Source organism: Patella vulgata, chromosome 9, assembly GCF_932274485.2.
Source record: "Patella vulgata chromosome 9, xgPatVulg1.2, whole genome shotgun sequence".
Classification (NCBI taxonomy): domain Eukaryota; kingdom Metazoa; phylum Mollusca; class Gastropoda; family Patellidae; genus Patella; species Patella vulgata.
In genome coordinates, this window is record NC_065887.2 from 17,347,091 (window position 1) to 17,372,122 (window position 25,032).

Below are 25,032 nucleotides of genomic sequence, written 5' to 3' on the forward strand. Positions count from 1 at the left end.
CCTAACCATTGATCACCTGGGTTCCTTTCATTAGACATAATAAATTTAACAAGTTTGAAAATGGTTCATTTTAAGAAAAATATCTTCTTCCAAGATGTAAGAATTTACCATTCTTTCCAATATCAAAAGTGTTTTCATAAGGATCAAAGTTTAGGCCAATCACTTGGCTTCTGATTGGATGTTATAAAAACAACACTTGAAGAGTTGAAACTAATTATGAAGATGAAGGTTAAGGAGATTGGTTGTTTATGAAAAATCAGAGTCCTTGACTGCTCGGCTAACAAGACATAATACCACAATACTTAACAATTCATCCACATAGACTGACATCACTGGCTAACTCATTCAATTCCATTACCAGTAATTTCATTAGCGTTCATTTACCACTAGAAAGCCTTTGGGTATATATACTGAGTGAAGTTAATATCATGACAGCTCAGATGGCCTGTTTTAGAGAGAGAGAGAGAGAGAGAGAGAGAGGTTTAACTTCTGTTCAAGACTTACCAGATCATTTCAAACAGTAATCATTTGGTAGTATATAGTTGATAAAATAATCCACTCCCACATATTTTGAAACAGCACATTGAACATTAATTATATAAAGCTAAAAGAAATTTATTAGTTCTCATCCCTTCATCTCGGAGCAGGTAGGATTTACTGGTAATGCAAAGCTGTTTATATATTTGAAATTTTAGATATAAATAAGTACTGACTATTAATTGAATTCAATGGCAACCCATTGGTTAGAGTTATATAAAATTGTGTTATTATTTTGTAAGAGTCTTCAAAGATGCTAAGGAAGATGTTTGCAAGAATTATTATTTCATGTATTTTGATCCGTGTAGAGAGTAGTTTCAGCACCAGGGGCAAACAAGTCATGGTTTCAAATAATGTACCATAATGGTCTGGCACCATAACACATTGAATACTAAATTAATTAAGTTTAAATAAATTTTAAATTGCCCTTGAAATTGAATACAAGCTGGTTAAATCAATATAAAATTGGAAATCAGCAACATTATGTCAACATAAATCATTTTGGGACTAACATATGGTTCAAGTTTATTTCAATAATTTTCTTTCGAGGGAGAAAACCTGAAAACCTGGAGAACACAAGATTGCACAAACAACCCAACTTTGTGTCACATACATGTACAAGCTTACATGGTCAGAAGCTGGAAATCGGCAGCATTATGTCTCTTTACTAAAATAATTTGTGCTATGGTTAACAACAGTACAATAACTAGAGTTTCTTGTTAATATAAATTGGAATGAAAAATAAAGGATAAAACAGGCTAACTCCATTAATCTCCACTACATTCAATTAGATAAGTTTCAAGTTACTGACTTCAAGGCTATAATCAGTCAACAAATAAAAGAAGGGAAGCACCAATAGCAGACCATTATCTGGTGGCAGTTTCAGGTGGTCATTATAAACAACCAGAAAGATATTTTATACTTTTATCCTTTACTTTTATTTCTACTCTTCTCATTACCAAAAGCATTAATTCCCATTAGAAACCTGATGAACACCTGACTATTGAGAGAGAGAGAGACAAACTATGTCATTTCGGGACTAACATATGGTTCAATTTTATTTCAATAATTCGCTTCCGCGTAGGGGTCTTTATCAGTGGGAGAAAACCAGAGGACCCAGAGAAAAAAAAAACGTGAGATTGGACATGCCATCCAACTCTGTGTCAGAACCGTGTCACAATGACAAACCTTATGATCTAATGCCTATTTAACCAATCTTGTGTTCCAGATGTAGACACAGAAAGCCAGAAGTGAAACTAAATTCAGTAAACAAACCAACTTCTGTTCAAATCTTTCAAAACAAAAATTGTAAGTAGTGCATGTACTTGTTCCATAACTAACTGAAGACGACATCAGCAATCAAACCAATACTTTATTTTGATCTAATTCAAAGTGGTTTAGCTCCTTTAAGGTCACTAATGCTAAATGGCAGATAACAGAGTACACAAAGAATGTCTATCACAACATTGTCATTTTTTTCTATTAAGATTATATCTTACTAAGATAACACACACATGTCCATTAAACCATACACAGAATATTACATATTCACATTTATCTCAATAACTGTGTGCCCATAGCATAAAATTTTCAGGAAAGGTGGTATTGGAGATTTTTGTTTTCCCCTAGTTATATGCACAAGGAAATGAGAATTGTTACTTATAGAGCAGTTTTACAACCTACTAAGGCAGAAGTGTCACCACCTACTCAGACTAGAGCATCACCACCTACAAGGTGTCAGATGTCCGTGTTACAACCTACTGAAGGCGGCAGCATTACCACTGACTCGGACTGCAGCATTACCATATAGTTATACTCAGACTGCAGCATTACCACCTACGCAGCATAACCATCTACTCACACTGCACAGTTACCACCTACTGAATGCAGTGTTGTCCACTATCAGGTTTCAGAATTACTGCACCTATTTACTCTGCCAATTCCATCTGCCAAAGCTATTCCACATGTACTACTACAAATATCTACATTGGACCTCGTTTTTTGTCCTATTCGAATCTCATGAATGTTACCCTTACAAATAAGACGAGGCTTGATGCAGCACTTTTCAATAATTATATTCATTTTGATGTGCACCTTATAGTCAAGATAATAGGAAGCATTGAGTGCACCATATAAAATCTATGCACACCCATAACATAAATAATTCAGTTGAACTTTAACCTAACACCCATTAATTATAATAATTATCTAGTCTTGTCAGAGAATGTTATGGTTAATATTCACTTATGAAGATTTGTAACATGAATAAATACATCCTGAGGTATACCAGAATCTGTAATATTGTCCGTTTATCATAGAACATTTTGAGAAGTCAACTGCTTTTTATCAGTAAATGTATAAATATTTAGAATTTATAAATTGCATCGTTATAATTTTTTGGGGGGCAATCTGGTTTATCGTTTAACTTGAGTATAATCAGTTCTCTGATTGACCCAAAAATATTTATATTTTCAATGAAGCTTATGGCAAGAAAGTTCAGTCAAGTGCAAGATATGTTCCTTCCATAAAATGGAAATTTAACTTATCATCCACTTATTATCAAGATGTTTTTGAGACTATTATATGGTTTTTCGGGGGGTTTTACTATCACTATGTATGCAATGAACACTTTCAATTTGTTTTGTTGCAAAAAAGTTCAGCCAAATGTGAAACATCGACCTTTCCTTTCACAGATGGAGGAATTGAAGGAAGCTGAACACATATCATTAAGGTGTTTTTGTGACTAATAAATATAATGTTTTTTCATTTACTATTACCACAAACACAAAATAAATTTCAATTTTTGTTGTCTTTCCATACACAATTGTAGGAATTGCATAATGTCAATCTTTTATCTACGTGTTTTTGCAGCTAAGTTATGATATTTTGATTTTTATGTCAGTGTTAGATTAGGGGTGGCAGACTAGGCTGAACCCACAGATTGCTAATATTCAACATAAAATGTATTGTTTCTTAAATTCTTCCTTATATTTAACCAATTTATATTTCACCTTTGACTGCAGATTTTGAAGTGAAATGGATATAATGATGATTTTGATATTTTCACAACCTATTATTACAATTTAATGACGTCAAATTGTTAGTTATACTTTTCATGGAATTACAGCCCGGGGCCTCATGCAAGCATAATCTGGCTCTCGTTTCTGTCGATGCTCTTCCTCATATTGTAACCGCTAAAGTGTGTTTAATTAACTGACTGAACTAGGCACACTTTCCTTGTTGTCCAATGTCTATTAGGCTGTTCGGATGTGCAAGATAAACTGTTTTTAAAAAACCCAGCTCTAGCTGTACCTGCCTTTAAGAAGGCTTTTTCTAAAAGTTGTCTTATCTTGGCCATCTGAATGAGTATGTTTAAAATTGCTGGCACTAACTTGCTTTCGGCATGCGGCACTAACTTGCTTTCGGCATGCGCAGTAAGCTATCTTCTTGGCAAAATGACAACATATATGTACATATGTAATAAACTCTAACCGTCACCCATGAGGTCAAAAAGTTTCAACTGGTTTGACTTATAGTATGTGTGAAAGCAACACTATCCTCTCTTAAAATCTTAAATCCTTTCATACACTGTAGGAAAGGAACAAAAATGGACTTCAATGTCTCAACATAATACATTGGTTATTTTAAGACTAACATACCATGGTCAAGTGTGCACTAGTCTGGCTGGACAGAGTTGTTTCTGCCAACTTCAACAAATTCCAACTGTCAAGGGTTCTTTTACATACACACCAATGTGTTTATGTGTGGACCTCAGTTTTTTTTAATCCTATCTGAAGGAATAGGCAACACGGCATGTTCTATCCCTCAGATTCTTTTTAGCCGACACCAGGATCCAAATCCATGACGTTTTAGACGAGTGTCCAGTGCCCTTACTGCTCAACTACCACAGCTCTTCTCTTTGTGGAGCCACGGTGGCCAAGTTAGTAAGATGTTGGCTCACTAACCTTGAGGTCCCATGTACGATTCCTGTATTGGCAGAGAAAATTCATTGGGACTTTCAGGCATGGTTCCCCCTTGTCAGCCGTGCAAGACGGAGGGCCTGGAAAGAGACAAAGTATAGTCAGTCGTTCAGGTGGGACTGAAAACTGTGGCTCTGTGTACACACTGGCATGCGCGTAAAAGATCCGTTTAGCAGATGGAATTCGAGATAAGAGTAGGTCGTAGTTACGCTCTCCATGCAAAATTTCCCTCCTAGCACACTGTATGGCATATGCCCGTCTTCACTAGCCCAGTCGGAGCAAAACAGTAGGATGTTAAAACCCATTTCGTTTCATTTCTTTTCTTTCTGTTTGTTAGAGTACATGTATAAATAGATTGTACATGTTTAATCCTGGCCGTAAGAAATCACAAGTTTGATATCCAAGTCAAAAGTTCAAGAGTGACCAGTCCTAAATTTGTACCGAAAGTGACCTTAACACGTCCTTGATCCAAAACACTTCCTTTTCCTAATGATATCAAGTACAGGAACATATCACGGATATGTGTATCTTAATATTCACTACATGTATTAGTAACACTTGACATTTGATATAAAAATATATTCAAATTTCTTTAAAACTGTCATATATACACTTTTTAAATTTTTCCAGAACTGCATGGTCATATTTTTTAATTTCTCTAGAGAAGTGCATGGTCATACATTTCTGCATGGTCATATTTTTTAATTTCTCTAGAGAAGTGCTTGGTCATATATTTCTGCATGGTCATATTTTTTAATTTCTCTAGAGAAGTGCATGGTCATACATTTCTGCATGGTCATATATTTCTTAATTTCTCTAGAGAAGTGCTTGGTCATATATTACTGCATGGTCATACATTTTTTAATTTCTCTAGAGAAGTGCATGGTCATCCGTTTTTTAATTTAGGACTGCATGATCAAACATTTGTTTAGGACAGTAGAATAAAAGTGGATTCACTTAATAAATTGATTTGGTAAAGACCCTGGCTACATGTTTTGTTTGGAGTGATCAGAAATTCAATGATTTAATTTTGTTTTCAATAATCGATATGCAGCAAATCATACATGTACTGTAATTATAAAGTATCTAAAACATACAATTTTTACACTAATTACAACCTTATGACACTTATGTCATGTACCTAGCTTACAAGGATGATCTTTTTTTTTTCCAGTTGTTGATTCAACAATCAACAGTCAGACAACCCACTGCCCAGACCATGATCATTTGCAGTCAACAGTTCAGCGATTGTCAAAACTGGTCATGTACATGTTACTAGTCAAAATGGTGATGTCAATGAATGGAAATCTTTTTTAAAGATGGTCATCATTTTGTACCATCACATGACATTTTAGCTTGCGCTGATTGATCAAACAAGGGAATTGCTTGCTGCCAGATACTCAGATGTCTAATTTCAGAGTGACAAGCAATTCTTTGATATTTGGCAACTTGCTCCCCACGACAAAAGTCAATATCTGTTGCCGTTGCAATTTGGTGGCTATTTTTACTAGCAATGTAGAGACATTTAAAAGGGACTTGTTCAGAATGAGGATGTGATCAATAAAATGGTATACAAAATGAACATGTTTTAATCGGGTTTATTAGGACATTGTAAATCCAAAAGGGGGGTTGGATGCGTGCTGTATCATAAGGTCTGTCATTGAGTCAACTGGCGTGGTTTTGAATCCAAGGTCACCTGTCCAACCTCATGGGGGTTTTCTGGGTCCCCTGGTTTCCTCCGACTGCTAAGGACCCCTACGCGCACGCGAATTATTGAAATTAAACCCCATTTCTCTCTGTAAATCCAATGCCATCAGTACTGGCACTGATGGCATTGATTTTACACCCCACAATGTCACTATAGAAGTGTTTTACATGTACTGACAACCTTAACCACACAAACCTATACATTAACACATAAAGCAAAATAAATTTGTCTGATGTTTATATCTAGTGAGTTTCGACACGGGTTCTCTCAATTTTATCAAGTAAATAATGACAAAGTATGATACATAAAAAGTAACAATGAAAACATTAATCAATAACAGATAATAAATTAGAAACCATGAAACCTGTGAAGATATCATAAGGTGTGAAAAGTAGTTACATGTACGAGGGATGGCGATGTACACATAGGAGGTAAATCCTAATTAGGGGATTATACTATGGATGGGATAATAACACAGTGGGATGATGATGGTGATGTAGTGAACTATTTAACATAAAAGAATCTTGAATCGTTGTGAAACACAATAGTGAAGGATGAATCTCTACCAGGAATATCTGTCCAAAAATGGTTCAATGTTATTCAGTATGAAGAAAGATATTTGGTTTTTGTTTTGTTTTTTTTTGACTACATGTAAAATCACTTAAAACCCTCTACCTTAGGGTCGAGCAACTAACTCAACATATGTGAAATTTACCTTTCGTTATCAAGTACAGCACATGGGTCATTCACTGTATAGACCTACATGTATAAAGGAAGGGGAATTGATTATCAGGTCACCTAATGAAAAAATTCACCTGAAATTAGTGAAATCTTAAAAGGGTTACGTGTCCAGATAAGCAGTTTTGACATTCACATCCAAACGACTCAATATTTTGAGCTAAAATTTTTATACATACTCAGACTTTTTTTGGAGACCCTGTTCAAATTGGGATAGTCCTTTTAAGCAAGTCTATACAATATGTTATTGAAATAAAGAGACCAGGATCATGATATATAATACAGATTGGAATGGTATCCAGCACAGCAAATGTTTAGGTTAAGTTTTGAAAATGGTTTTGTACAGTAATTAATTTAATAAATAATTTAAGCCTAATTTTTTGGTTTACAAGCGCTCCCCTAAGATAGTTTTGGGTCTGACCTAGTATAAATCCAATCTGATTCAAATCCAAATGTATATTTTGTTTTTTATACTTTCGATGGTCTTCACTACATGAAGATCTGCCTGTTTGCAGTGGGAGGTTTTGTCAGGGGTAATACGCACGGCTTTTGACCCTATTGTGTCAATCATTCAATAAACCAATCAACATCAGTGTTTCAAGTTTGTATCTTCGGAAAGAAAACTTTTGCTTTGATCTGTTTTTTTATCGATGTGAATGTCTACCCACAGTTCCATGTTCCATACGATAAGAACTCTTAACTCAATTTTTGGCCAATCCCTAGCTCACATCAACCAGGAAGCAGGTTTTTTTTTTTTTAACAAATCTTCCAGATCCTATCTTATTTCAAGGACAGAGAGAGGTCCACTCCACACAAACTAGGTCATTTTTGGACTAACATATGGTTCAATTTTATTTCTATAATTCGCTTGGGCGTCAGGGTCTTTAGCAGTGGAAGGAAACTGGAGGACCCGGAGAAAAACCCCAGGTTGTCACACACAATGGGGGAATTGAAACCATGCCAGTTGACTCAATGACAGACCTTATGATACATCGCGCATGCGATAACCATTCGGCCATCCAACCTCCCTATCTTTAAAGGACATTTAGTGAAAGTGATACATGTACATGTATAATAACAGACAGCTTTATGGATATTTCAATAGGTGTATCAACTGTCTGTAATGGTTCAATGAGGATACCTTCACCATTATCAGATCCTAGTGAGTGAAGACAAGTTAAACCAAATTTTGAAGTATAAAAAATGAAACGAAAAAAGATATATGTTTTAATCAGATTGGTATAAATGCAGCACTGCAGAAAGGCCACCTGTACTTTCAGTTTTTAGAAATATACATGTATATATAATTTGTGATAAAAATTTATGGTTAAAAAAACACCAACAAAATGGTTTACCAGCTAGAAAAAAAATTAATATCATATATATGTACATCCTATATTACTCACAACATGCCAACATGAGCTGATGTTTGACTTTGACCACTAAACTGACCATATAGATATCTGGTGACCCTTTATCTGTGAAGGTGAATGACCCTTACATTAAATGACCAGTTAGAAAGCTGGCTATTACATCATAATTGACCAATGACACCAACCAGCAATAAGATTAGTGGACATGTATAAAGTCATGTAATATTTAAGTACTGACATTCCCCTGTCACTCATAATCTATTCACTCATTTTACAATATTACAAAACCTCAAGTAAACATATTTCATGTAATTTAAACAAACCAACCATTAATTTATTCAAATTTAAAGCATCTAATCATCATTTGAGGGAATTTTAATTCCTCGCCAACTAAATCTTGTGTAGGTGAAAAAACTGTTAATTCTGTTCAATATTTACAAATATATGACAAATTGAAAAACTTCCGGCATTCAGCATCCTCTTCAGACAATCCATGAGCTATGTGTTGTGTAAAATCTTTTGATGGGCTTAAATTTTATTGAATCCAAGCCAGCATATTATCTATGGTTGATTTCTTTTTTTTTTCATGTTCCCTAAATAGTTTGTACAGGGTTGATTTTAAGCAGTACAATGTTAAATGTTGTCTGAAAAAGGTATGATACAGACTTCCCTAGTATGGAAGAAATGTTTCAGTATCTTATAGTATTTTTTTGTCCATTATAATGTGCTATCATTCAAGGTTACAGAAAGGAACAAAAAAAAACCCCACAATAAAACAGCTTTAAACTTAGAACAAGAAGTTTGTCACTGATTATTAAGACAAGAACAGATTCTTATGAAGTGTGCCTCACACTGAAAACAATATGAGTGGAATGTATGTTTCGACCACAGATGTTTTTAACCCAAACCCAAAAGCTCCTGGCCGCAACATCGATCCTCCGAACTGTTATGTTTTGCTAGTATTAAGTCTAAGGTATATGTATATGTATGTGTACCTTTACAATACTATCAATAGTCCTAGTTCTAAACCACTAGGTACTACTTACAACTATGGTCATGAGGTACCTTTCTTAAAAATTATTTTACAAGAAATGCTCTTGATTTTCTCAAACAGTTTACTTTAAAAATAAATACAGTTTAAAATTTTTTTACAGCTATTTCTGCACTTTAACAATATTTATTCACAAAATTTACAAATATATTCAGTTGTCTCAACTTATTCTTATAGTTCTTTATATTTTTAATCTGTCTACCGAAAAAGTACATGCGAAAAAGTATTCCTTGTGTGAAATTGGGAACATTCGCCTATGTAGTTTTCTTCAGTTGGTCAACATACATGTAAAATCAAAGTTTTGTCTGGACATTGGACTGAAACTGACATCCAGTACGTCTAAGTCAGTAACATATTAGTTGAAGATCTAAAGGCTTAGATAGATCATTTCTTTGCTGTGGGAGAAAATCCTGAAAATATGTAAAATAACACTTACTGTGTGGAATTCCAACTGCTCACAAATACAGTCTCACAAATTACTAATCTCTCTCTCTCCTTGTGGACAAATCACCAATCTAAAATTAGAAAATATTATGTAATGTGTCATCTCTCTGTTGCTACATAAATCCATGTTTCATAGTTTATAACATATCTAATCTAAATATCCCAGATTTTTATAACCCTGGTACAGCAATTCAAATTTTTATGTTTGTATTAAGATCACAGATTACATACAGTATAAGAAATTAAAGATTAGTACTAGCTTCCATAGATTAAAACAGTCTAAACAGTGGATAGACCTAATATCAATATAAATCTCGGGGTTTATATTCTTAAGCACAGAAAATGTAGAAAAGAATACATAAGTAACTAATTAAAGGCAAATCCTAAAGTAGGGGTGGTCAACCTTTGGCAAAATTTACATGTAGTGCTACATTGGACCATTCCACTTCACCATAGTAAACTTTCACTGTCTGCTACTGAACAAAGTGGTGCCACAAAGTTTTTCAGTCAACCCACATTTCGGCCATATAGGTTAAGATCAAAATAAAGAATGATTTTATATCTGTTAACATTTTTTCTTAATTTAACCTTCTGCAGGTTACATGGCACATCTGATAACATTTGGCACAAGAAATGTAAAAGTTTGGCCACCCTTGTCCTAAAATATTCCATTATAATCCAATTAAAAATGCTGAAAATTGTCAGTAATACAGAAAGATTGGCAGATGACAGAAATGACATGTACCTGGATAAAAATAATGGTTGTATTTTTTAAACATACATTATGCAAGAGCTATTTCTGCCTATTGCAGGTCTTTCTTTAGGCCTGAAATGTTATCTAAATTATCAATTAGACATTAATTAACTTATCCAGACCATAAAACTCTTATGTCATCACTATCCTGCGATATTTACTGGGTTTGAATCTGATCTGCTGCTCAACGCTCATTAAATCCAAAAATGAATAATTGAGACCTATATTTTTTATCGTACCGACTTTAGTAATGATGATCGAGGCTAGGCCTAAAATTCAAAAGCCAATATCTCGGTTCAGAGCGCATCAATTTTACTGAAGTTTTAAGCAAATTCCCTCTACATTATCTAGTTTTAACTATTATAGTGACAACTGCCAGCTCTTTATCTAATCTCTCATAATGCCCCTTTAAAGTATCAAATCAAATTTTAAGCCATTTCGACCCCAGTTTTAAATGCTCACATAGAATGGTCTATTGGGTGGGCTGATGTTTCTGCAATGATCTATTGTATACATGTATGGGCTTAATTATACCTGTTTGTGAGCAGACCGGATATTGATTAAATTATCTATAAAGTAAGCAAAATATTTCATCTCTGTGAACATTATTTAATTTAAATTGTATGTTCAATTTTTTTTTTTTTTTAATAAATAAAAACAGGATTGATTTTCAATTTAATCTTTTAAATAAATTGCTAAAGTAAAGGCCTCAGGGTAAAAGAAATTCAACACGATATGAAATCAAAGGAGTGGTCACAATGGAATTGTTCTCCCTATATTGAGCAGTCAGCCACTCTTTCTATACTTCTTATATCAGCTCATATTATGCTGTGAAACTGTATTTGGTTAGGAAAGTTGTTTGAGTAACTAAAGCGGTCAGTCTGTATGGTCAAGAGTCCAGTAACAACATAGTCCATGAATACATTGGTCTAATGTCAATATTGGCTTAATGGATTTGATTTACCCGTCATTGTTAGAAGTGGACAGCACATGTTTGGGTCACTCAGCGCGACTGCCAAGTTCTCATGCTCTAGTTGACTGGGTCTAGCCCGATCAGTAGATCTACTATAATAAGAACAATTTTGTCTTTTGAATGAAGGAGGCTACATTTAGCCTATTCTAAGTAAGTTTACACACATACATGTTTACACCTCTACGCATAATCATCCCAAGTATGTAAATCTTATGAACTTCTTCATGCATGAAAAATTTGATTATCCCAAAAAGTTTGCACTTTAAAACTTTTCATTTAATATAAAACATATCATTTTGTTCTGCAAGCCACTAAAGAGTTTGTGTTTTAAAACTTTTCATACAAAAAATTTCATGTAAAACATATCCATGTGTTCTACAAGGCACTTTTGTGTTTTAAAACTTCTCATGTTCTAAAACAACATACCCCATTTTAACTTAAGGTACTAAAAAAGTTTGTGTTTTAAAACTTTTAATGTAAAACAATAAGTAATAAAATAATAGGTTTATTATTTGTATCATTTATAAAATAATAAGAAAACTGAATGCTACTAATGCTAAATGAAATTTCAAGAGCGGAACAATAAACCCACTGACGTGCAGAATTCATATATACTCTTGTGCACAAGATAAATTTCTTCACTTGCTCTATATACATGTATATATAGTAACATGGATGATGTTTTCCGTTTTATATGCCCACTTACAACTATTGTTTGGCTCATTGCGTATTATTAAACAGTGAGGTTCTTGGTTCAATCCTTTTGTTAGCCAAGATCCTTAGGATTTTCCTATCTGGTAACTTCTTGTCACTGGTGGTGGACAGGGAGCTTTACAAGGAATGGTATCTAGTTGTTTGGATGGGACTAAATGTCAGACATTTTTACCGAAAATAAAGGAACATAGCTCTTATCGTTATTTAAACAGGCAGTTTTTAGACCACACACAAAAATCATGTGTCAACAAAATATTCAAAGTCGTTAAGTAATAAAAAATAGGTGCACCTCGTTACTTTTCATATTTAATTCTCGTACGGTATTCAAATTTATGTCAGTAATATTCCTACAAAATTATGGGTTTTCGTAATACGATAGAATGAAAGCGTGCCGACTACTGCCAATCCGTACTGTTTCGTGTCTACCAAAAATAAGAATAGGGCGAAATTTCTGTCACAGCACACTGTGTGCCCATCTTCATTAGCCCGATTTACATGTAGAGTAGAAAAATAAGACATTAAACAATATTTCATTTCATTACTTTGATAGAACTCAAATAAATGTAGCTACTAATTATGACCAAATGTACTATACTTTATTACTTCTACTACATATTAATATCTAAATAAACCAGGTCATGTCATGGCAATATATCCCAGTTGAATCTGATGTCCACTAGTTTTATTTACATATAAATGTTGTAGACAATGGCAGGAAACCGTCCAGACCAGAATTGTATAATACCATAAGACAGAGAAACAAACACAGACATTATATAAACAACAACTAAAACCACTATGGCTATTGATTTTCTTACTCCGCCTCTGACCAGCTGGAGTTATTTGGTCCACGGTTGTTAGCATTTATTGGACTGGTCAAGCTGTCCAGCAAGTCGATAAACCATCCATATTCAGGTCACGCTATTTCTACAATGTACCATAGGGTCAGCCAAGAAATGTCAGGTCCAACTTTTCCCACACATTATTATTACCTTCTACTGGTCAATGAATAAATTATCCTGTTAACCACAGAGTTAACACATCAACAGTGTTAAATATGGGCTAATACTATTGGGTCTTTGAATTACTAATAAATTATTACTACATCTTTCACAAGAATTATCAGCACAGAATTGTCAGTAAAGACTTGATTTACATTCATCAGATTTATCTAGTGAACTTCTTATTTATTTCAAGCAAGATATAAATCAATAGATGGAAGAATATTTCTGTTTATTATATTAAAGTATAATTTGATAGCAGATGATCTGAATTGTTTCAGGAAATATAGCACATATGGACCAGGAACTGAGTATGACCTATCTTTTTTGCACAGGATCAGATGAGTATATGAAAGCACTGTGGCTAATAAAAAAATCGTTGTATCACTTGTTTGAAATTAAAGAATATATGTACACATTAATATAATATTTTAAATTGGTAATTTATTAAATCCTTTTCACCTCAGAAATTGACAAAGTCTTGACACAAAACTTTTTTCAGATTTAAAATGACACTTTGATAAAATCATTTTTCTCTTTTTTACCACATTAGCAATTTTAATGTGATGAGTTACCTGAACAAAAAACAAACAAAAATCCTTGTATGATGAATGATGAACTAGATAAAGATGGCAGGCTAGAGGCCAAGGTGGACATGGTAAACAAAAACAAGATGAAAGACTGGACAATAGATGAAATGTTTATTACAACATGCGACACCTTTCACCTCCATTAAAGTTCACTGGATGAAAAAATTTTTGGACAATCATCATTTATCTACACATCATTTAAACACTATCCATGTAAATACCAACATTATTTATCTATGCATCATATATAATGAAGAAAAATCTTTGTTTTTTGGTACAACCTACATGTATTTCTTACAATTGCTAGACCTCACTGAATCAAAAAAAACATATAATTATCCAATCCATTGGATTTTATGTGTTGAAGTATTTTGTGGGGTGACAATCTGTCTTCATTGAAAATTTTACATAGATAAAGTCAGTGTTGTGATAAAATCGTTTTTGCGTTTGTTAGCCAAAATTTAACATACATAAGTAAACAAAGGTGGGGAGGGTCGATTTTTCCATCCATGTATCAGGGGTTAGCCATCCCTGATATAGAACTTGTCGAATACTAATACACAATATCAACCCAATTCAATACCTTTTTTATCAAATAACTCCCTCAAGTTTACAATACTTTTCTCCTTTCAATTTCAATCAAGACACTGGATGGAAAGTATTTGGTGGTTTAGTCGGATAAAAGTAAAGGAAATGACCATAGTCATTTTATGACTAATATTGTATAATTAATTTTTGATTATGTGTACTATCACTCTGAATAGGTTCTGATTTGCTGTTTGACTTCCATTCATGATTTAATCATGAAATGAATAATCGAGACTATGTTTTTTTATTGTACAGACTTTAGTAATGATGATCGATGCTAGGCCGAAAATTCAATCGCTAAAATTTTGGTTCAGAGTGGATCAATTTTGACTAAAATTTTCAGCAAATTCCTTTTACATTATCTAGTTTTTAACAATTATAGAGAGAACAGCTAGCTCTTTATCTAATCTCCCATAATGTATCTTTACTAAATACATCTACAACTATAAAAGAAAAATATTGAACTTACATTCAAAATGTCAAATAAGCACAGAATAATAGACTTTCTCTGTAAAGGAAAATTACAGATTCATAAACTACAAACTATAACCGCCCCCCTTTAATGAATCTCTTTAAACTGTACAAAATATGAAAATGTACATTTAATAGATAGTAACGCTACAAAGGACACAAATTTTACAAACTCTTTACAATATCAAAGCGAAATAATTCATAGATTTATACCTTAAGTTTTCTTGAATTGATTTTATTTACTGTGCAGTCTATAAAATGTGGCCGACTACCACCATACATGTACCATCTTAAATAATAAATTGTTATATTGGCGGCATGAATATTGATTAAAAACGGTTGGTATCTAGACCAAGGCTTCACTAGTATTTCACTATTTGTCAATAATTTCTACAGTCCAACATACAACAATACCACAGTGGACAACTTGAAGGATTTCTCTTTCACTATTATTGACACCTCATTATTAAATAGAGAACCAGATGTTATAGTTTCATATTTCTAATGAAAATAAAGCAAAGTTTAATAATAATGATAATGGTTTTCGTAGCAATCTACATGTATATTATGTATATTAGTCATTTTACATTTATTTGTTTCTTCAGTGAAGCGGCCTTGGGATGGTAAACATTTCTTGTAATTCAGGGATTCTGAATTTCTCAAAATTTAATATTTCAAGATTGTTTAACAGCATTAATACTTTACAGTTTGTATAAATCTTTCTGAAAATACATAATTTTTCATAGCTGAATACCCACATATCAAATTAAACAATTCAAATTTGTAGGCTCTATACAATGAATAGGCCTACAACTTTAATAAGTTTGTAACACAATGAGTAAATATATAACACAATGAGAAGTTTATAATATAATGTGAAATTTATAAGATAATGTTTAGTTTATAACACAATGAATCAGTTTATTGAAATGTAAAGTTTTCAAAATTCATAGAATAAATGAATTGGTTGAGTGACCCTTAAGAATTTGACCTCATCTGCATTCTCCAATAACCTATGTGTCCACTCCTTAATTGTCCTAGCATCTTTTTGCCACCTAGTGGTCAGTAGTGTCCACCCAAAAACTGACCTCCACCTATCACCTTACTAGCTGTAATTTAACCAGGTTCTAACATGTAAATGAGGTTTATAATGTGTGTGTAATCTCACCTCTGATAACACATGTATTGTAGCTGTCCATGTCCATCAAAAATATGTCTGGTTAAAAAAATTAAACCTCCTTTTACTTCTTCATTCTTAAACACCAATTCATAATAATCTACCTCACAACCTTCAAATTGTCATCTGTATTCATCATGGCTTATCCACTTATTAACAAACCCAAATATCAAACAGTAGATAATCTCCTGGCTATCAAAAGATTTCACACAAGGTGTGGATGTTTTTTTGATATCATCTGCAGAGAATGCCAATTCATAATATCATTGTGCCGGTAATTAAGGAATGGAATTTGAGCCGTTTGGACCGATTTTTCTTTTAGAGATTCAACTTTCACAATATGCCATGCACATACAGTTTACATGTATATAAATTCTATTTTTAAATCCATTGACATCAGTGATTCTAAATTGATAAGACTGTAAAATTTAATATATTTTAAAACTTTTTGAAAAAACATTTTTTGGCTATAACAAAATATTTTTTGGCTATAAAAAAATATACATGTATTACAAATTTACAAGTCACACAAAAGGAGTACCTTATACGTAAAACATCTTAAACCTATCATCTCTCTTTTGTCACTGGTCATGTCAGTGGATGATCTGTATCTGCTGAATCATCTTGCAAAACTAAATGTGCAGTTACATGTACCATTCATGTCACTGATTTAGATTGTAAAGTCTATGACATTGTTGGCATTTCTACTCTTAGTTTTTGTGAACAGGGCTATACAGAAATATATTATGTGCTGATTCAAAATTCAATCAATCAGATACTGTGTAACATTAAAACTCTGGCTGTTATAACTAGTAAATATGCAACAGAATGAAACATTGATTGCATTCAAAACAAATTGTATTTTAGACCTTTATGTACATGTACCTCCCTGCATGTTCCTTTAGAATTGTTCATTTCAAGGTAAATCAGTCAAATGCATTATAACTTTTCTAGAAAAAGACTAGCAAAAGGAGTGGAAATATAGGTTTACATTGACATCAAAGTAGTTAATACAGGTTACTCAGACTCAGTTGTCAAGACTCCGGTGTAATCTAATTAAAACTAGACATTTTCATTCCATTTATACAGTTGATCACTCCATCAACATCATTTAAAGACAATAGACATCTTCAATAAACTACATCTGGATAAAACCAAAACCTTCACAGAAATACATATCAGTAGGCTACCAGTACTCTAGAATCTAGATCTGAAAATCAAAGCCTTCACAGAAATGTTTGCACCATGGCATGATCACATGTTTTGATTGGTAGCTTGATCTAGATGCAATCAATCACAACTAAACAAATGCTCCTTATAAAAGAATGTCCTTGGATCCAGATGAAGTGGAGATAACAACCAAAATATAAGATAGGTTGCCAGGCAACAAAACATACGTCCACAATTCACAAGTAATTATTATAAAATCATTAGAATTTGTTTGGTCCATGCTAACGTATGTATACAAACATTTAATATCATGGATTTAGCTGTTCGAGTTATCAAAAATCATTGAAAATCAATATACGTATTCATCTCAATACCTTAAACAGGGTGTATCAATCTAAAGTTAATCGAAACGATTATATATAGGCGTAAACACAGTGTATAAATAAGATACCTATGGTCTCTAAAACATCCACAAATCAATTGGATATTAACTTTAGCCTCCAGAGTGTCCACAAGATTTTTCAAAGTGATCAAGGGCCATAACTCTGGAGTAATTATCAGAAATTGTTAAAAATCAAAAGGCTTTTTCGTCTCATGACCTTGAACAGTCTATAAATTCAAAGTCAATCGGATATCAAGTTTAGCCTCTAGAGCGTCCACAAGATTTTTCAATCTAATCAAGGTCCATAACTCTAAACAGTAAATTATTGGAAATCGGTGAAAATTAATAGGCTTTTTCGCCTCATGACCTTAAACACTGTGTATATTAAATGTACTATCAATTGGATATTAATTTTAGCCTCTAGTTAGAGCATCCACACAGACCGATTGACGTGATGACAATATACGACCATGTGGGCGTATAAAAATGGAATGAAATATTGAAATGATATTAGCCTGACTATGTATGTAGGTTAATAATACATATCCGTTAGCCTATTGAAATAGCCTTGTATTGTAGTTAGCGGTTGAAATAGCCTGATAACTTATGCAAATGTTTTTTTTTTCACAATATTCTTCTGTATTTAGATTAATTTACATGTAACATTAAAAATAACCTGACAATCAATAATATGTCTCACAAATTAAATTATCTTGATTAAAATAACTTGTTGATCACACATTGGGAAACTAAAACCAAGGCCAAGAATATCTGTGTTTTACTTGGTCGGTTGGTCTTAACATTACAAGGCTACATAGCATTTTTCAAAGCACGGATTGTTTATCCAGAGGCACGTTCGTAGAAATAAAATGGGGTATCAATGTCTTACTCTTCTGCCCTAGTCAGGCTAATGAAGATGGCCATAAAACAGTATCCATGTAGTGTACTAGGAGGGAAATTTTGGCTGAAAGCAAGAGAGAATCAACAAAATGGACATTGGTCAAGTCTACTACATGTATGTGTAAGTGGTGTTGTATTAATAAAAGCTGAATCAGATTAGTCAAATCAATCCTTGTATAGTAGTTAGCGGTTGATCAAACTGCTAACTGATTTGTCGGAAATTATCCCAGCTTCTTGTAATGATTGGTGAAAGAGCGGAACTAACTGTCACTGGCCCCTCATTATTGCACGGAAATTACACTCATTTGTCAATGAAGCTACAAGATGATTAAAGTGACCAGTAGGACTAGTCTAACTATAAACATGTGCCAAGTATTGTATTCTTTTGTCCAGTGATCTTCATCTATTTTAATCTTATTCTTAACAACTGGATAACCTTATAAAACAGAATGAAACTGTTGAACCGGCTTGCCGTTGTAATTGAATATATTTCAAGGCCTTAATGTCAACCATTGCTTTGAAATTATTTTTGCATTCCTGCAACAATACGACAAGGACTGAAGTGAGAAATGAACAGTTTAACAATGTAAATGTTCTCATATGAATAATTTTCATTACATGTTTTTTCATGACTTCAAATGTAAAAAATGCTGAGAAAGTAAGTTGTGATTTTCCAGTACAGTTCCCCCTTGTCAGTGGTGCAAGAATGAGTGCCTGGTAAGGACAATGCCTAGTGTTCTGGATAGTCAAGAAAAACAAGGTCCTGTGTACATACTGGTGTGTACATTAAAGAAACCTTGACCGTTCGAATTTGATATAAAAGTAGGCTGTAGCACTGCTGTCCAGGCAAAAATTCACTCATAGCACACTGTATGTCACATTCCCATCTTCCTTAGCCCAGTCGATGCAGAAAAATAGGACGTTAAACCCTATTTTATTTCACATGTAGATAAACATGACTGCTTTACATATTAGAACTTTTCAGGCCAACGTTAAATTTACTGGTACTGTTTCACGACCAATGTAACGTTGTCATCTATTAACTCGTGGCAAAAATATAGCAGATTTTAATCTGGGAATTCGCCAATCAAATGGCTTATGGGGAGGTTTCTGATAAAATCTGTTCATTGGAGGAAGAAATGAAATTAATCAGAATTGATCAGGTAGTAAGTGCCTAGTAGAATTATCAATTATCTTGTAGCGTCAAGATTCCATTTATTTCATCTAAAACTCATTATTCTAGGCTTAATAACTTTATAACATACTCTCACAGATTTGACTGTTTGTATCAAATTCTTGTACATGTATTTCCCAATTGCTCTTCTCTTGTTTACATCCTGCTTTATTCTCAATAAAATTTATTATTTTGATATACATGAACTAGTATGTGAGTGTGGCAATTTATAAAAAAAACAATTTTTATCTGCTAAATTCTATAGAAATATCAATCTCAAAGATTACATACATGTATTTTAACATCTGTGATCCGAATTTCCAATCCTATACATGTACATTTAGATAACCATCCATTTGAAAATAATATAAACTACCTTGGAAAATATATCCAACACCCATTACATGTATCTCTTCCAAGATACATGTGTACATTAACGCAAGTTATTTTGACAATCTACAAATCTGATCAAACATAGTAATAAACTTTCAGGGATGAGCCCTGTCATAACCAATCAATATTGGTGTATCTACAATGTACATCTACATGTAATGAAAGGAAAACCACAAAATAGTTGAGATTTAACATTATGTTCCTTCAATAGGGAGACACGATGGGCCAGAGAGAAAGATGCTAGCTTACTAACTAGGAGGTTCAATGTTGGATCCACGTTTTGGTCGAAAAAGTTCATCAGGATCTTCCCCTCTCAATGACATACATTTAGGAAGGAGGGCAAGGAACAGTGTCTACTAGTGTGGATGGGACAAAAAATATGCCCCATGAACACGTTGACATGCATGTAAAAGAACCCTTCACAGCTGTAATTCAATGAAAAGTTGGTGGAAACGATGCTGTCTGGACAAAATTTCCCTCACAGCACACCGCATGGCTTATGACTATCTCCATTCATTAGCCCTATAGGTGCAGAATTCAATATACATGTAGAGTTTGCCACCAGTTGCTAATATTACTCAACGCAAGATAAATTATGATTTTACATAATGAAAGAGACACAGGACATACATGTACAGTATCAACATTTATATCTTAATAAATTGTAAATGCCTCTTAAATCTTATCAAATAAAATACTGATATGTTAAATGTTAAATAAAAACATTAAATCTTTTATTCCAACGGTTATATTTTAGCTGTAAAAGTGTTACTGTGGACATTGTTGCTTTGATGGAAAGCCCTATAAACTCTCTGGACCTAAATCAAGTGGTGGAATAATGGACCTGTTTATAACTGGCCAAAGTGATTGTTACTGGTGATTATTCACCTCAGTCACAATAGTCCTTCTCGTCAAGCCCCTAGGGCATTTGTAGACAGAGGTGTATTTATGTGTCTCACTTTGCATAAATTAGGGAATCCATGTTCCTTACAGGGTCAAGGTGACCTTTCATTAGAAAATTAAGTACAGGTACAGAGTACATATAAATGTTTTATTTCAAGATGATTACAAACTCGCTTTAACAAAGGAACATTGAACATTTCATTAAACTTTTCATCTTCTGTACATACCTACACAAGTTCTAACCAATAATATTCATCAATTAAAGCAGGGGTGGCCAACCTCCAGCACATTTGCCAAATGTGGCCCATTGGATGATTAGAAGTGGCACATTGCATTCCTGTGATAATAATGAAGTTTTAAGGCAGTAAGCCAACTCATTATTTTCAGTGATTTTATCTGTGGTCATTCTTTTTAGTGTGCACAATCACATCCTTTTTTCACATTAATCTACTATTTATGTCTATTAAACATGTAATTTTACAAGTAGACAAGGATCAAGAGGTGATGACACATCTGAATTTGTATGAAAAAATTGTTGCATTATATAAAAGATGTCCCCCCCCCCCCCCCCGATTTAAACTTAAAGATATAATGTGTTTGACTTCATAAGTATACAATGTACATATAATACATGTATATACACAAACCAAAAGTATACAATGTACATATAATACATGTATATACACAAACCAAAAGAAATGGGGTTTTAATCAAGGTTCAGCACCAAACTAGTTAATGAACATGGACATGCATATGCCGTACAGTGTAGTATCAGAGAATTTTCATAACCCTTACATGTACATGTATATAGGTTTTTTTTAGACATTCTGCCAATATCAACTCACAATCACACAAAAGAATTATAGGCCTTTTTTGATACGGATAAAATTAATCAACACTGTGTTTTTAATATTTCACCTCCTGTTACTTTAATATTTAGGTGAGGAAATGCAGGGCCTGAGGAATGATTTGGAAAGTTTATTTGGACCAAAGCTGGGATTCAAACCGGAGCATTTCTAGACTTTATTAAAGTACCTTGACCCAACAAAAACAGCAGTGCCTTTTTAATGTTAGTTACATCTAACATTTTTACTTTACAAGCTGTTGAATTTCATCTTGCATCTTGTCATACCAGCCAATATTATATATCACAAAGGATCCGAGTATATCCCTTCAATAGAGATGATTACAAACAGACATTAATTTGCTGATCACTTTCTATTATTCACCATATACTTGTATATAATCAGTATTCCATACACAGTGCATCATACTAACTTGAATTGTTTTGATAAGTAGATCATATTCTTTGCATTTGTTTTGATTCATGTACATGTTGAATTGTAAGTCCATCATATTTATAGTTCTAGCATTCGTTTTGATACATGTACATGCAGGTGCATCATACTCCTTCCTTTCATATCTGCAGCTTTCAAGTTTGGATTATCATGTTTGAAAAGTTCAATAAATCACAAAACCAATGTATCCTAAAGATCAGTTTGAGATTTTACCAGTGGTTTCGAAAGTCTGACAGAGGCAACACAAGAACTGGAATTTAATGATGCCACCAGGTGGTAAGTCATATTCTTGTTTCACCTCAGATTATTTTATAAATATTTTTACCTGCAACGTATTTGAATCCTTAGACTAAGAAAATGGATTTACATGTATTTATCACATTATTTTCTCAACAATACCTTGTAACAAAATAAATTCATGGACTGTGATGGGAGAGAAAGAAATGGAGTTTAACGTAACTAGGTCATTTGATACGTTTCAATTTTATTTCAATAGTTCGCTTGCACATAGACCAACGAGACTGGAATGCTACCCTACTCCTTGTCATCACAAGCAAAGAATCGAAACCAACGCCACTTGTCTAAATGACCGACCTTATGACGTAAAGCGCAGGTGTTAAATCATCCGGCCACCTAACCCCTGTGGACTGTAAGGGAGTTTTTTACATGTAGGTACTATCTAGCACGAATAGACCACTCGCCATGACATTTTCCACCGTCAAGATCCTAAATATGTAAACACCATTGCAAAATGCATTCAAACTACTTGAGGGAAAACTAGATTTGTTGCCAAAAAAAACCATATCTTCAAACAAAATTCATTTTAAAATCTACAAATTCAGTACACAACATATTAAGACAATGAATGGATGAGCGCTATTGTTAACTTTTGACATACATTTAGCAAACCTCCAAGCAGTAAGACATACACGTAGCAACAGCCATAACAGTGGTTGACACTCTTAATTCATTTCATTTTTTGTTGGCTTACAATTCAATCTGAGTTTATGATTGGACATTCCTGCTTGTTAGAAATATACTAAGTGTGCATGCAAGTTACAATGATCTGTTGGGGGGGGAGGGGGGAATTTACATTAAAAGTACCACGGTGTAAAATTATTATTTCTGCTGAAGATTGGAGTCTTTAATTTTTCAAAGAATAAAATATTTAGATAATACTATTACAATCAAACTAGGCCTACATGTAGATCATATATTGGGTATGTGTCATACATTATTGTGAGTTATTAAGTAAATCACTTGTTTTCTAAAGTAATTCTACTAATTGGCATATAATTAAATTAAATTAAAAACAACAATATAATCATCTCCTGATCCATAGGATGCCCTGACTGCGGCCCAACCAATATTCAGATTTATTAACTAGGCCTTACTAATAAATAACATGATAAAATAACAATTATTTTTTTTTAAAAAATAGAACTAAATTGTATTCCATTCTTTGACTTTGATTGCTTTCATTCGGGGTGATCTCAAAATCTATCTTAAATTATCTAAAAAAAAGAGCTTGGGCAATGAATGACACCTGACAGTGCTACAAAACTGACCGTTAGGAATTTCTGCCGTGGTGTAAAAAATATAGGCCATTGGGCCTCTTTACTGTGTCGAACCAATGCACGTGATTAACGGGTTATTCATAGCTTGCTGTGCATTTACCCGTGGATAAGACTGGCAACAGAAGAAAAGAAAATCAATACGGCTACAATATGAAATATAAAAAAAACCTTGGACTTTGGACAAAACATGTTGATATTTTTATAATTTCAAAATACTAGATATATGCTTACAAATTGAATTTTTTTATGTGAGCGCACCCCGTTATGGTCAGCGGGTAAATTATTAGGCTATAGCATTCATTCATCCAATATGGTAACATGAATGTCCGTCATGTCCATAACCATTGCCAGAAATGCGAATAATCTTGTTCGATCAAGCCACAACTGGAGCATGTGAAACGCACATTCCTCCCCATTTAACCTTGGAAATGACCAATGTCAGGCGTGAAAATAATGTAAATAAGTTACACATACCTTTATCCTTAAATTTATTTTAATTTTCAGCTCAAACTATGCTTCAAATTTCGCTGGAAACAACACGAGAGAATTCCCTCACACACTTTCTACTATGACGTGAAGTGTGAACAAACCACAATGTTTATCACTCTAATTCTACCTCCGCCACTTTCCTCGCACGAAATAGTCCTATTTTACACAAACAGAAATATTGTTCCTTTCGCGTAAATTATTTAGATATGAATCTAACCTAGACGAATAACTGCCTACCCAGTCAAGAACCGTAAGAAATGAGCATTTATTAGCGAAAACCTTGGAATAGGGGGTGTTATGTAATTTTTTTGACCCAACTAAGTCGTGCAGTTGTGTCAGGCTGACCTAGTTCTTCTGTTTACCGCACAGATTTGTAGTTTAGATTATCCAGTACGTACCATAACTGAAAGATACCTTTATATGGTCAAAAGACTGGATGTATACGCCTTCGGGGCGCTATGACTTATTTAGGTCAATAGTGTGGTTATTCGGTATAAGGGGCATAACTCCATTATTTGTACATTTAAAGTTGCAACAAAACAAATCGTTCACATAAATCTCCAAACGTTTGTCAAAAATATTTAAAATATGTAAAGACGGCTAACATTATGCAAATAAGCTGATCTTAGTACCCCCCCCCCCCCAAA

General features: G+C 33.5%; 1 protein-coding gene across 1 annotated transcript in view; it reads right to left on the bottom strand.

The window, feature by feature from the left end:
* LOC126832029 (retinoic acid receptor alpha-A) overlaps positions 1-24,520 on the bottom strand; it is a 50,989-nt gene extending 26,469 nt beyond the window's left edge. Inside the window, exons 1-2 of the mRNA XM_050562717.2 lie at positions 24,371-24,520; positions 9,824-9,902 (exon numbers count right to left, since the gene is read on the bottom strand). The gene's annotated coding sequence lies outside the window, so the exon portion shown is untranslated. The remainder of the gene's footprint in view (positions 1-9,823; positions 9,903-24,370) is intronic.
* Between the last annotated feature and the right edge of the window lie 512 nt (positions 24,521-25,032).